Below are 13719 nucleotides of genomic sequence, written 5' to 3'. Positions count from 1 at the left end.
TCACAAACTTTCAGTTTCTCACTGAAATTATTTACAAACTGCTTGTGCAATTATGGCATAAATGGTTGTAAATTCTTCTCTGGGATCCCCTTTGTTCAGAAATAGCAGACATATATGGCTTTGGCATTGCTTTTTGGTAATTAGAAGGCCGCTAAATGCCACTGCGCACCACATGTGTATTATGCCCAGCAGTGAAGGGGTTAATTAGGGAGCATGTAAGGAGCTTTTTGGGGTAATTTTAGCTTTAGTGTAGTGTAGTAGACAACCCCAAGTATTGATCTAGGCCCATTTTGGTATATTTCATGCCACCATTTCACCGCCAAATGCGATCAAATTAAAAAAACGTAAAATTTTTCACAATTTTAGGTTTCTCACTGAAATAATTTACAAACAGCTTGTGCAATTATGGCACAAATGGTTGTAAATGCTTCTCTGGGATCCCCTTTGTTCAGAAATAGCAGACATATATGACTATGGAGTTGCTTTTTGGTAATTAGAATGCTGCTAAATGGCGCTGCGCATCACACGTGTATTATGGCTAGCAGTGAAGGGGTTAATTAGGTAGCTTGTAGGGAGCTTGCAGGGTTAATTTTAGCTTTAGTGTAAAGATCAGCCTCCCACCTGAAACATCAGACCCCCTGATCCCTCCCAAACATCTCTCTTCCCTCCCCTACCCCACAAATGTCCCCGCCATCTTAAGTACTGGCAGAAACTCTGCCAGTACTAAAATAAAAGGTATATTTGGGCTTTTTTGTGCATTTTTTGTTAGCATATTTACATATGCTTCTGTGTAGGGATCCCCCTTAGCCCCCAACCTCACTGATCCCCCACTAAACAGCTCTCTAACCCTCCCCCTCTGACTTAATGTGCGCCATCTTGGGTACTGGCAGCTGTCTGCCAGTACCCAGTTTAGTGAAAAAAATGCTTTTTTTAAATAAAAAATGTCCCTTTTCTGTAGTGTAGCTTTCCCCCCCCCCCAAGACCAACCCCCCACCCCTTCCAGATCCCTTAGATGGTTAAAAAAAAAAATGTTTATTTAATTTTTTTTTTACTTTTCTTTAACTTTTTTTCTGTAGTGTAGCGGTTCCCATCCGCTCCCGCCCCATGCACGCTCCCGCCCGCCACCCCCCGTGCACGCGCGCGCGCCCGTGCACGCCCCCGTCGGCTCCGCTTCCGATCCCGTCCCCCTCCACCTTACGCAACTCACCGATGGCCGCCCACCCGCCTCCCAAGTCGGCTCCCACCCACCAACGATACCGGCCATCGATGTCCGGTGCAGAGAGGGCCACAGAGTGGCTCTCTCTGCATCGGATGGCCAGACAGTGTTATTGCAGGATGCCTCGATATCGAGGCATCGCTGCAATAACCGGAAAGCAGCTGGAAGCGAGCAGGATCGCTTCCAGCTGCTTTCCACACCGAGGACGTGCAGGGTACGTCCTTGGTCGTTAACTGACATCCTTTAGAGGACGTACCCTGCACGTCCTCGGGCGTTAAGGGGTTAAATACACATTTTAAAGAATTTTTTTTTTTCTCCAAAGAGCTTTATTAAAGTATAATCAAATGTTACATGCTTTTCAACTTTTTTCAGTGATACATTCAATAAGTAAGTCAAAATAACAGTTCAAGTCATTATGTACACATGTAAATCATTTGCTGTGGGGTTATCAGAGACATATTGATATGCACACATCATATATTACAAGTAAAGTCTTAGGAGTTCATGATGTGTCCTAAGTGCATTTTAATGATTAGAGTCCTAGTAAGCTAAAAGTGCACTAGGCCTGTTGTTCTGCAGCCATCACTGGCTCACACGTTGAGCGTTAGGTTCAGAAGGAAGATGAATAAACAGCATATCAACTGTATATAAAGAATCACAAACTGCTTACATACCCATTGCTTGTTGTTGTATAGTTCTCACAAACAATTAACACTGAAAAGGGGGCAGGATGTCTATGTTATCGGCTAAAATGTCCTGCACTATGTCTATGTCTTGTCCACCGTTCTAGCATTATCTCATGTGTGTCTACAGTACCCTGTTGGATGTGGTGGTATCTTTCTAAATGGATCAGCATGTCTACCTGTTTTTGCCATTCCACAAAGGTGGGTGTTACTCTGGATTTCCAATGTTTTGGGATCAAAAGTTTGGCCCCATTCAGCATGGTCAATAACAGTGCCTTTTCCGCCTTACAAGCCAGCTTGGGCAATGATAAGTATAACAGTGTTTTTGGACTGTTTTGAACTGGTTTCCCCAAGACTAGCTCTATGTGGCTGAGTACCCCAACCCAGAAGTTGTCTAGCCTAGGGCAATCCCACCACATGTGTGTTGGTGTGCCCTCTTCCCCGCAGTCTCTCCAACATTTGCCCGATGCCTGCTTGTATATCCGCTGCAGCCTACTTGGGGTGAGATACCATCTTGCTAAACATTTGTAACTGGATTCTTGCACTCTTGGGGAGATCGAGGTTGTTTTAGCTATCTGGAAGGCTGTCTGCCAGTCTCGATGTGCCATTCCCTTTCCCACGCCTTTGTATAGGAGGGGAGTGCTTGTGTGTCTTCTACAAGGAGAAGTTTGTATAGTAAGGAAATTGCGTGGGCTGTTGGTTTGTCTTTCATGCATAGATTCTCAAATGTAGTAGGCGCTCTGGTTAGGCAGTGTCTATGTCGATGCGTCGCGAGATAGTGATTTAATTGTGTATGTGAATACCAGTTCATAGCTAGGTTGGACATCTCTTCCGTAATCTCTGGATATGGTTTGAGATTGTGTCCACTGGTCAGTGACATGATAGTGCAATCTTTGAAGGGTGTGTCAAAAGTTGTCCTATTTTCCAAGCGGTTCCACAGCATTGCAGCATTTTGGTATATGGGGGTCAGTGGTGAATGTTTAGTAGATATGTGCGTAGTAGTATGTGTTATCTTATCCCACACCGTGTAGAAGTCCACTAGTAAAGGATATGTTGTCGTCGCTGTGTGTCTGTCCTTCACTAAGATCCAGGCTCCTAGGCCTGCATTCTTTGTATCCAGTATGTCGCAATCCAACCGAACCCACTTTTTGTTAGTGTCATTGGAGCACCAGTCCAGTAGTCTGTTTAGTGTGATCGCCTGTTTGTAGGTTTGGATATTTGGAACCCCGAGGCCGCCTTTGTCCCTGGGCAAATATAATGTTTTCTTAGCTACTCTGGGTCTAACCCCCCCCCCCCCCCGGATATACTGCTCTATTATATTTTGCAGTTTTTGTAGGTAATTCCCTGGGAGTGGAATTGGCGTGGTTTGGAGCAAATAAAGCAATCTGGGGATCACATTCATTTTCACAACGTTAATCCGTCCAACCAAGGAAATTGACTTGTTTTTCCAGCTGGACAGATCTGCTACCAGTGCAAGCTCCAATTTTTTGAAGTTTTCTTGGAAAACAATCTGAGGGTCCGGGGATATATATATTCCCAGGTATCTCATCTTATCCTTTTGTAGCTTCAAAGGACAGTTACGCAGTGCTGTGCTTAACTCTTCTATGCTATATGTGATATTGAATATCTCTGACTTCACTACGTTAAGGTGAAAGTTAGCGAATTGCCCATATTCTTTAAAGGTGTCTAGGATTCTGGGGAGGGATGTTTCTATGCTAGTCAATGTCAACAGGACATCATCCGCGTATAATGCCAATTTGTGTGTGCATGATCTGGTCTGTAATCCCAAAATCTGCATGTCTTCTCTGATCTTCTGCGCCAGCGCCTCTATTGACATGGCAAAGAGGAGCGGCGAAATTGGGCATCCCTGTCTGATTCTGTTTCTGATAGAAAATCTATCAGATAACAGGCCATTCACCTTCAGTCTTGCGGTGGGATTCTTGTATAACGCGAATATTTGCCCTATAAAGGTCTCACTGAATTTCATTTTAATCAGGACCGCTCTTAGGAATGGCCAATGTACCCGGTCGAACGCATTTTCGGCGTCGGTCGAGACCAGTATTAGGGGTATGCATTGTTGTTGGGCGTGTGTTACCAGTTGTAGCACTTTTAGCGTGTTATCTCATGCTTCCCTACCTGGTACAAACCCTACTTAATCCGGGTGTATCAAAGCAGGAAGGAATTTATTGATTCTTTTAGCTAATACCTTAGCGTAGATTTTTATGTCCACATTAAGGAGCGATATCGGGCGAAATTTCTCTGGCCTATCTGGATTTTTCCCCTGCTTGGGGAGGACAGTTATGTTTGCCTCCAGCATCTGGTCTGTGAACCCTCCTTCCTGTAGCAATGAGTTAAATAGGGATGTTAGGGGTTTCAGTAGATGGTGTGCATATGTTTTGTAATATTTAACTCCTAACCCGTCTGGCCCTGGAATTTTTCCATTTGGCATATTTTTAATGGCTGCCTTAAAATCTTCAGTTGTGATCGGCCTATCTAGGTACTCGGTATCCTCTAAGGAAAGGGTGGGTAGGTGGATGCCTTCTAGGTATTTGTCTAGGTCGGTTTGTGAACTATTGTTGTTGATGTTATAAAGTGTTTCATAGTACCGTCGGAATGTCTCTGCTATTTTCTCACTGTCTTTCTGTGTATGTCCTGTCGCGTCTGTCAGTGTATATACAGGGAGTGCAGAATTATTAGGCAAATGAGTATTTTGACCACATCATCCTCTTTATGCATGTTGTCTTACTCCAAGCTGTATAGGCTCGAAAGCCTACTACCAATTAAGAATATTAGGTGATGTGCATCTCTGTACTGAGAAGGGGTGTGGTCTAATTACATCAACACCCTATATCAGGTGTGCATAATTATTAGGCAACTTCCTTTCCTTTGGCAAAATGGGTCAAAAGAAGGACTTGACAGGCTCAGAAAAGTCAAAAATAGTGAGATATCTTGCAGAGGGATGCAGCACTCTTAAAATTGCAAAGCTTCTGAAGCGTGATCATCGAACAATCACGCCTTTCATTCAAAATAGTCAACAGGGTCGCAAGAAGCGTGTGGAAAAACCAAGGCGCAAAATAACTGCCCATGAACTGAGAAAAGTCAAGTGTGCAGCTGCCAAGATGCCACTTGCCACCAGTTTGGCCATATTTCAGAGCTGCAACATCACTGGAGTGCCCAAAAGCACAAGGTGTGCAATACTCAGAGACATGGCCAAGGTAAGAAAGGCTGAAAGACGACCACCACTGAACAAGACACACAAGCTGAAACGTCAAGACTGGGCCAAGAAATATCTCAAGACTGATTTTTCTAAGGTTTTATGGACTGATGAAATGAGAGTGAGTCTTGATGGGCCAGATAAATGGGCCCGTGGCTGGATTGGTAAAGTGCAGAGAGCTCCAGTCCGACTCAGACGCCAGCAAGGTGGAGGTGGAGTACTGGTTTGGGCTGGTATCATCAAAGATGAGCTTGTGGGGCCTTTTCGGGTTGAGGATGGAGTCAAGCTCAACTCCCAGTCCTACTGCCAGTTTCTGGAAGACACCTTCTTCAAGCAGTGGTACAGGAAGAAGTCTGCATCCTTCAAGAAAAACATGATTTTCATGCAGGACAATGCTCCATCACACGCGTCCAAGTACTCCACAGAGTGGCTGGCAAGAAAGGGTATAAAAGAAGAAAATCTAATGACATGGCCTCCTTGTTCACCTGATCTGAACCCCATTGAGAACCTGTGGTCCATCATCAAATGTGAGATTTACAAGGAGGGAAAACAGTACACCTCTCTGAACAGTGTCTGGGAGGCTGTGGTTGCTGCTGCACGCAATGTTGATGGTGAACAGATCAAAACACTGACAGAATCCATGGATGGCAGGTTTTTGAGTGTCCTTGCAAAGAAAGGTGGCTATATTGGTCACTGATTTGTTTTTGTTTTGTTTTTGAATATCAGAAATGTATATTTGTGAATGTTGAGATGTTATATTGGTTTCACTGGTAAAAATAAATAATTGAAATGGGTATATATTTGTTTTTTGTTAAGTTGCCTAATAATTATGCACAGTAATAGTCACCTGCACACACAGATATCCCCCTAAAATAGCTAAAACTAAAAACAAACTAAAAACTACTTCCAAAAATATTCAGCTTTGATATTAATGAGTTTTTTGGGTTCATTGAGAACATGGTTGTTGTTCAATAATAAAATTAATCCTCAAAAATACAACTTGCCTAATAATTCTGCACTCCCTGTATATATATGTGTGTGCTTAGTTCTTTACGTTTTAGCGCTTTGGCAAGTGAGGAGCCTATTTTGTCATTCATTTCAAAGTATTTTTGCTGCAAAACTGACGCCTTTCTTTGGTATTCTTTAATAAGGTGATTATTCAGCTCAGTCTTGACTGTGGTCAGGGAGTTTAGTATAGTAGTGGAGGTGGTATTCTTTTTTAATTCTGACTCCCAGTATCTGATCTGAGATAATGAGGAATTTATAAACTGCCTTTTTGGCTTGGTCTCCCTTGCTTTGAGTTTTATGAACTCTCCCCTCGCCACGCATTTATGGGCTTCCCAAGTTGTAGAGGTAGGTAGGGCGTCTAGGGGGTTTTCACTAAAATAATGTTTCAGAGTTGTGTCAATTGCCAGTTTGTGTAAAGGGTCCTCTAACGTTTGTTCATCAAGTCTGCACATGTAGGGCCGCGTGGGTATGTCTGGCCAGGCCAATGTGCATTGGACTGGTGCGTGATCTGACCATGTGATTGGCAGTATGTTGGAGCCATCTACTAAAGATAGACCAAGCTGGTCTGTTATGAGGTAGTCTATCCTAGTGTATACGTGGTGTGGATGCGAATAAAAGGTGTAATCACGAGTTCCGGGGTTAATTGACCTCCACACATCATGTAACTTTAGTAAACGAAGCTGTGCATTAATCGCTTTAACTACTCTCTGCGGTGTACTTGTCGTTCCTGTCGAGGTTTCGTTAGTGGGATCTAATGGCACGTTAAAGTCTCCCGCTAGGAATAGTATACCTCTTGTATGTTCCAATAATAATTGTGTCAGCTGTTTGAACACTATGTGTTGCCCTTGGTTTGGCAAGTACACATTAGCTATTGTGATGTACGCGTTATATAGTGTTCCCACCACTAACAAATATGAGCCGTTAGGGTCCTTTAGCACCTGAGTAGGCCGAAAGGGGATCGTGTTTTTGATGAAAATACCCACCCCACCCTTCTTTGAGTTGCCTGATGCTAAGTAATAAGTTCTATATTTGTGAGTGATGTATCTAGGTTCTCTCCCCTTTTTAAAATGCGTTTCCTGCACACATATGATGTCCCCTCCAGCTCTGTGTAATTGCGTGAACGCAACGGATCTCTTTTCCGGGCTGTTGATTCCCTTTGCATTTATGGTTATCAGCTTGAGGGAGCGTGGCTGCATATTTCCTGTGTGTAAGTGAACTCCTTAAAGTGTGCGTGGGATGTGTGTCGTGTGTGTTTTCTCTGTGTGTTTATGTGAGCAAGCCGGGTTCTAGGCACCTCTCGTCTGTGCTATATTCTTAACTCCTCCTTTATGTCTAAGGAATGGGTAATCTCCAAATCTCTAAGTGTTCAAGAACAAGTAAAAAGGTGTAAACTGTGATCAATTGTTAAATAAAAACTTAAACACTCAGGTAAATGCACTATATATGAAAATTAAACTGTGTTCTCAGCAAAATAGTGATGACAGTGAACAATAATAACAATCAAACAAATATTTAGAGTAATATCCCCACCATCAAACCCAGCATTAGAAATACAGACTTATAAATCACATTATACGACCTGAAGCCTTGTCTCACGAACGAGCGTCCACCCTAGACTGTGGTGGTATATTGTCCATTATCTGATGTGACTCCTCCAAATCATCAGCAACAGTCACCAAAGAGGGGTGTTTAAGATTGTCCCGGTCAACTGAGACCGCTGCTGTGGGCTTTATCCTGTTCCTGAAGGGGATCTGCATTGTAGAGTCGTCCGTTGGTTGGTCCCTGATCCGAATGTGTATCTGCAGTGCTTCGCAGAAGCGAGGTAGATCATCTTGGTTCTTGTAGACTGCCGTGGTGTTGCCATTGGTTGCAATGATACTGACTGGGAAACCCCAGTGGTAGGGGATGTTCTTCTCTCGAAGTGTCGTAGTTATGTGGTTCAGCTCCCTCCTTTTCTGTTGCTGTGGGGCTCAGATTTGTAAATATTTGTATGCGATTACCAGCATGCGATAGATCCTATTTTTGTCTTGAATTCTTTAGGATGTCTTCTTTATCTTTGAAGTGCAACAGCTTCAGGATCACGTCTCTAGGGGGTGCTTTGGGCGGTGGTTTAGCTCTTAATGCCCTGTGTGCTCTCTCTATTGCTATATCAGGTGCACTATCGTCCCCTTTTACTGTGCGGAACAATGCCTGGAGGCACCCCTCCAGGGCCCCCGGCTGTATGGATTCTGGTATCCCACGTACTCTTAAATTGTTCCTCCTGCCCCTATTGTCCAAATCTTCTACTTTTTCGAGTAGATTGTATATGGTTTCTTCCTGGTCATAGACCAGAGGAGATATATGATTAATATCATTGTATGTTGTGTTGTAATTCTCCCCTAGGTTGGTGACCCTTTGTGTTACTTTTGTCAAGTCTCTCTTAAGGTCTCCATACCATCCTTTCACTTCAGAGAGCATTTCTTTAAGGTCATCTTTAGTGCATAAGGATCTGAGGTCTTCTTTTGTAATTTTCTGGTTGCTAGAAGAAGCAGAATTTGCAGTCTGCAGAGTGGATTGCGTATCACCAGTGGGTGAGTTGCTATTTGGTGTACGTTGTATTTGGGCAGGATTAGCTTCAGGATGTTTCAGAAATTGTTGCATGGTTCTAGGTTGTGTATTGCAGTCGGGCTTATTAGATTTTTGCCCTGGCATAGCTGTGTAATGTGAAGGGGGTGTTCGGGCTGTTAATTACACTTCTTTAATCAATGGCTGCCAATGTTTATACCTGTGACAGGCTTGTAGGTAGTGCAGCGCCCCAGGTGTGCAGTCTTGTGTGCTGGGTATCACTATTCATATATTGGTTATGCCTGTATAGCTTTAAGGCTTTGTAGTGCCCTGCGCCTTTAATAGAATTGTGTGCTGTTTTGTCTCCCATGCTTGCAACCCCTATTGTGTGACTGCCACCTGTTAAGGAGTGGAGAGCTGTGTCCACAGTCAATTGTCTGATGCAGATTTTCTTTGCAGTTTATGGCTGTGCCTTTTAAATTGTGGTGGCCATGATGTGTTTTGTATCCCCTTTGTCTCGCCCTGTTAATGCAGGCTTATTTAACTCTAACCTTCACTGCCGCTTAACCTGTGGCTGAGGTGCTGCCAGTCTGTGGCGCTCTGTGTGCTACTTATCTGGATGTCAGTGTAGCGGCGCCAGTATTATCCTCCGGTCTAACCGCTCAAGCCCTGATACAGTGTGCCTTCAGCCACTGCTCGACTAGGCTGTATTGCAGTGTGTGTGCAAGAAGGAAAAGAGGGCGCCACAATAGCGTAATATTGTCTGGTAATGTGAGCAACAGTGTATAGACAGGTAGTGTGCTTACCAGAATAAGAGGCACTGTGCTGTGACCAGTGCATGATAGCTTGCTAGCACTTAACAGTGGCTAGTACACTGGAGAGATGACGTTCCTTGGAGTCTTTTTTTTGGTACCCCCTAGGCAACCTTTTCTTGGAATTTAAAAAGATGGGGATCTGAAATGACTCGCCTTTTACTGTGGACTTGAGTCATTTCAGATCCCCATCTTTTTCAATTGCAATTCATCTTTCACAGTCTATCTTATGGAGTGTATATGTGGCCTCCAATATGTAGGCTTCACCTCCAGAAAGTTGAGAAATCGATGGGGAGAACACCATCGCAACTGCAAAAATTAAAAAAAAAAACAAAATCAAACATAGTATACCCAATCATTGTTTAACCAAACACAATGGGAACCCATATATCTACAAATATATCCCTATTGACTTCGTTCCCAAGAGCTCGGATTACAATAGACTTAATAGACTCGTATAGTCGACTTAATAGACAACGTGAGACATATTGGATCTATCGGCTGAAGACACTATATCCTTATGGGCTTAACGCAAATTTGGATTTGGCAGCCTTCAATTGATGGATCCTCACTTTTATTTGCCACCAATTCTTTTTCATCTCACCTATCATTGATCGACACAAACATCCCTATACCCTCTTAATGTTTAGGTCCTACAGAAACTTCTGATTATTATATGCATACAAACATTAGTCCACACCTACATATATCCACAGGTTTGTTTTCTTACATGCCAAACTCCATATCCATTTTCAACCTTGTTTAAGAGTTTGTTTTTTACACATTTTTACACATGTTTGACTCTTTTTTCTTTTTTTCCCTGCATTTACACTAATTATTTACAACAATATCATTGTTTACATATACAACTGGCAGTTTTACTGTTATGGTGATCACGGCATACATGTTGTAACCCCCATTTTTTCTTCCTAACAATGGTATTTATATTTTTACAATGTAATGCGATTTCATGGGCAATCATTGTATTCCAATATCCTTATTCTACTACATTCATTTACTTCACAGCAGTGATAATTTAAACATACGTTTTTTCACACAAACACACATATTTCAAACACTCCAAACACTCCATTTTATATATATTTTTTTGCATTACATATACATACACACCATTTCATTTACAAGCAGATACTCTGCTACTAAACATAAGTTCATACTTCCACCTATTTTCATACTATCAAGCTACCAGGTATACCATAATTGGAGCTTTTCAAAATACGGAATATCATATCACACCCAGCTGCCAATAGCAGATATCGAATACAGCGACATCCAAAGATCAAACAAGATTTTTTAGGAAACATAGTGTAAAAACATTTCACATTAGCCTGACAAATATCACACTCTAGTCAAGCTGTTCTTAATTATTTGTTACAGAATCACAATCTCATAGGTTACCAACGGGGCCACCATATAGGTCCTTCATTGATCTTACACATAGTTTAAGAAATCCTATATCGGCCACATACAATAATAGTTTTTATTCGCATGGTCATAGGTTTCTAACACACAACAAGGATTTTTAGTATTAATATCAATCTATAAATAGATACATGTCTTTAGCACGCCTACTGTTAGTCAGATTGTAACAATTTCATGAAAAAGCCTTATAAAGGGTTTGTTTATTTTATTATACTTTTCCATTATGTCAGCAGTTAGTTAGATTGTAACAATTTTATAAAAAATACACAAATTCCCTACAAAGGGTTTTTTATTGCTTTATTTATATTATATTTTTTTGCATATCTTTTATATAAATAATTTTTTTTTCTTGATATATATATTATAATTTGCAACAGCTGACAGCCAAGATTGGGCTCTTACAATTGTAAATGTATTCCCATTGGACAAATATCTTATGACAACTTCCTGTTTTTAAAGACACAATGTGTATATAATGCCAGTAAATGTAACCATTTTTATTCGCTTTTATCTGAGGAAACGACCCAGTTGGGGTTGAGAAACGCGTCATATTAAAGCCTTTTTAATCCAGAAGTTGTCCGTGCTTTGTGGTATTCCATTATAATACAACAACACGCCAAGTCCGATATTCCATTTGAAATTACTAGTACCAAGAAAAGGTTGCCTAGGGGGTACCAAAAAAAAGACTCCAAGGAACGTCATCTCTCCAGTGTACTAGCCACTGTTAAGTGCTAGCAAGCTATCACGCACTGGTCACAGCACAGTGCCTCTTGTTCTGGTAAGCACACTACCTGTCTATACACTGTTGCTCACATTACCAGACAATATTACGCTATTGTAGCGCCCTCTTTTCCTTCTTGCATTTTCTAGCTTTTCCCCACTCTCTGGGACCAAGAGGAGCTGCCTGCCTTCACGCTACTATTGCATTTCAGAAGAAAAACATCTACTATTGTTTTCCAGAAGAAAAACATTGAAACGGATTCACAGAATTTTTCAAGGACACATTTATTAGTCGGTTCACGGTAGAGTTACACACTGACTTTGTTTGTTAACAAATATATTGTTTTATGTCTGTTTTTCAGCGCGCTTTCTTTATCCCCACCTGGGATACTTTATGTTTCACATCTTAAGAGAGTATCAAAAGCAGCTGCTGATTTATTATTTTTTATATATACTTTTTTTATATATACCTTTTTTTCTTTGACCAATTTGCCATGTACTAATATTGCAGAGTTTTAATTGCTAATAGTGTTTTCTCTCGTTCCTAGCTATTGCAGAATTTTAATTGCTAATAGTGTTTTCTCTCGTTCCTAGCTATTATCACATGTTTAGTTTTATAATCTATTCACAATTCACATTACACCACGGCTATTGGCACACAAGCATTTCCAAACACTGTTTATGTATATACACTAATTGTTTGCTAATTTAATATTGATACACTGTTACAAACGTTGTTGTTTTTAAATCAACCAATTGTTATTTACGCTATTAATCACATTGACCACTTAGGTCTCACGCTTCACCGACACGCCCACAGACAAGATTTCCTCTCCGAACAGCACACAGCGTTAGTTTTACCTTCCGACACCCACAGGTATTTCCTTTTTCTATATTGTCACATACACATCAGTGCATAACATTCACAGTTATTCTCATTTCTTATATTCTCATTCATATACTAGCACACCAATCCTATTCACATTACAAGCGGATACCAGACCACTGATACCTATTCACATTTCAAGTATCTAACACGTTTACACTATCATCCGCACACTACAACCAGATTTCACACAATCATTCACACAAATATACAGAACGAACTAACTCAGTGAGCCGACACGATCACTCAAGACGAATTAACCAGTTTAGCTGGTACGACCACCGAGGTCTCATGATTTCAAAATTGTTAATATATTGAATTTTTTAGAAACAGTCCTTATCGATGTCAGGCTAATATAGAATAACATCAGACAGAGCGCACTCTTCCATTTTATTATAATAGATATACCTGTTGCCTCCAAGTCAGAGATATTATCTTTCAAACACAATAGCAGATATATCTCTTTTGAGAACAAACAACACAACACACAATCATACCCCATTTTTTACAGCATTAATACGATACATACATTCAAATATACTTTTTACACACTGAGACTTTCTATATTCTCTTGGACCAACCGACTACCATTCTAATATGCAGTCCAAGGAAGAAAGAAACTCTAAGCGCATGGGCTTTAATTTATCCAAATAAATTTCTATTGTAGAAATACTATCTGAAACCCACGATATCAAACCTATGAGAGACCTCTTCTACTTACTAGAAGAGGAAATCAATAAAGAAAACAGACATTGGTGGGACCTTACCACCTTAGAGAAATATCTAGAAATTAAACACATACCCAGAGGACTCAGATTGCTGAAACATTGTTCATTTAAAGACAATGCTGAAACCATCAAAAGGTGGTATGAAGCTTTGGATGAATGCTCTTTCAGCTTAATCAAAATCTTAATAGATCATAGGAGACAACTGTACAATCAGAGTAGCCTCAACATAGAAAAAATTCAAACAGACCTCAAGGTTTATCAACAAAATCCAGAATACAATAAAATTAACAAAGACATTAATGATATAACTGACAGATATCAAGAGAATCTAGTTAATAACAAAAATAAGAAACTACAAAGGGATCACGAAGATTACATCAATGATTGTGTATACACATATAACCGTAGGAATGACTCACAAGAGAATACAATGAACCACAACAATGACAATCAGAATGAATGGAC

This window comes from Bombina bombina, chromosome 5 (assembly GCF_027579735.1).
Source record: "Bombina bombina isolate aBomBom1 chromosome 5, aBomBom1.pri, whole genome shotgun sequence".
NCBI classification, from domain to species: domain Eukaryota; kingdom Metazoa; phylum Chordata; class Amphibia; order Anura; family Bombinatoridae; genus Bombina; species Bombina bombina.
This window is presented reverse-complemented; position numbering follows the sequence as displayed.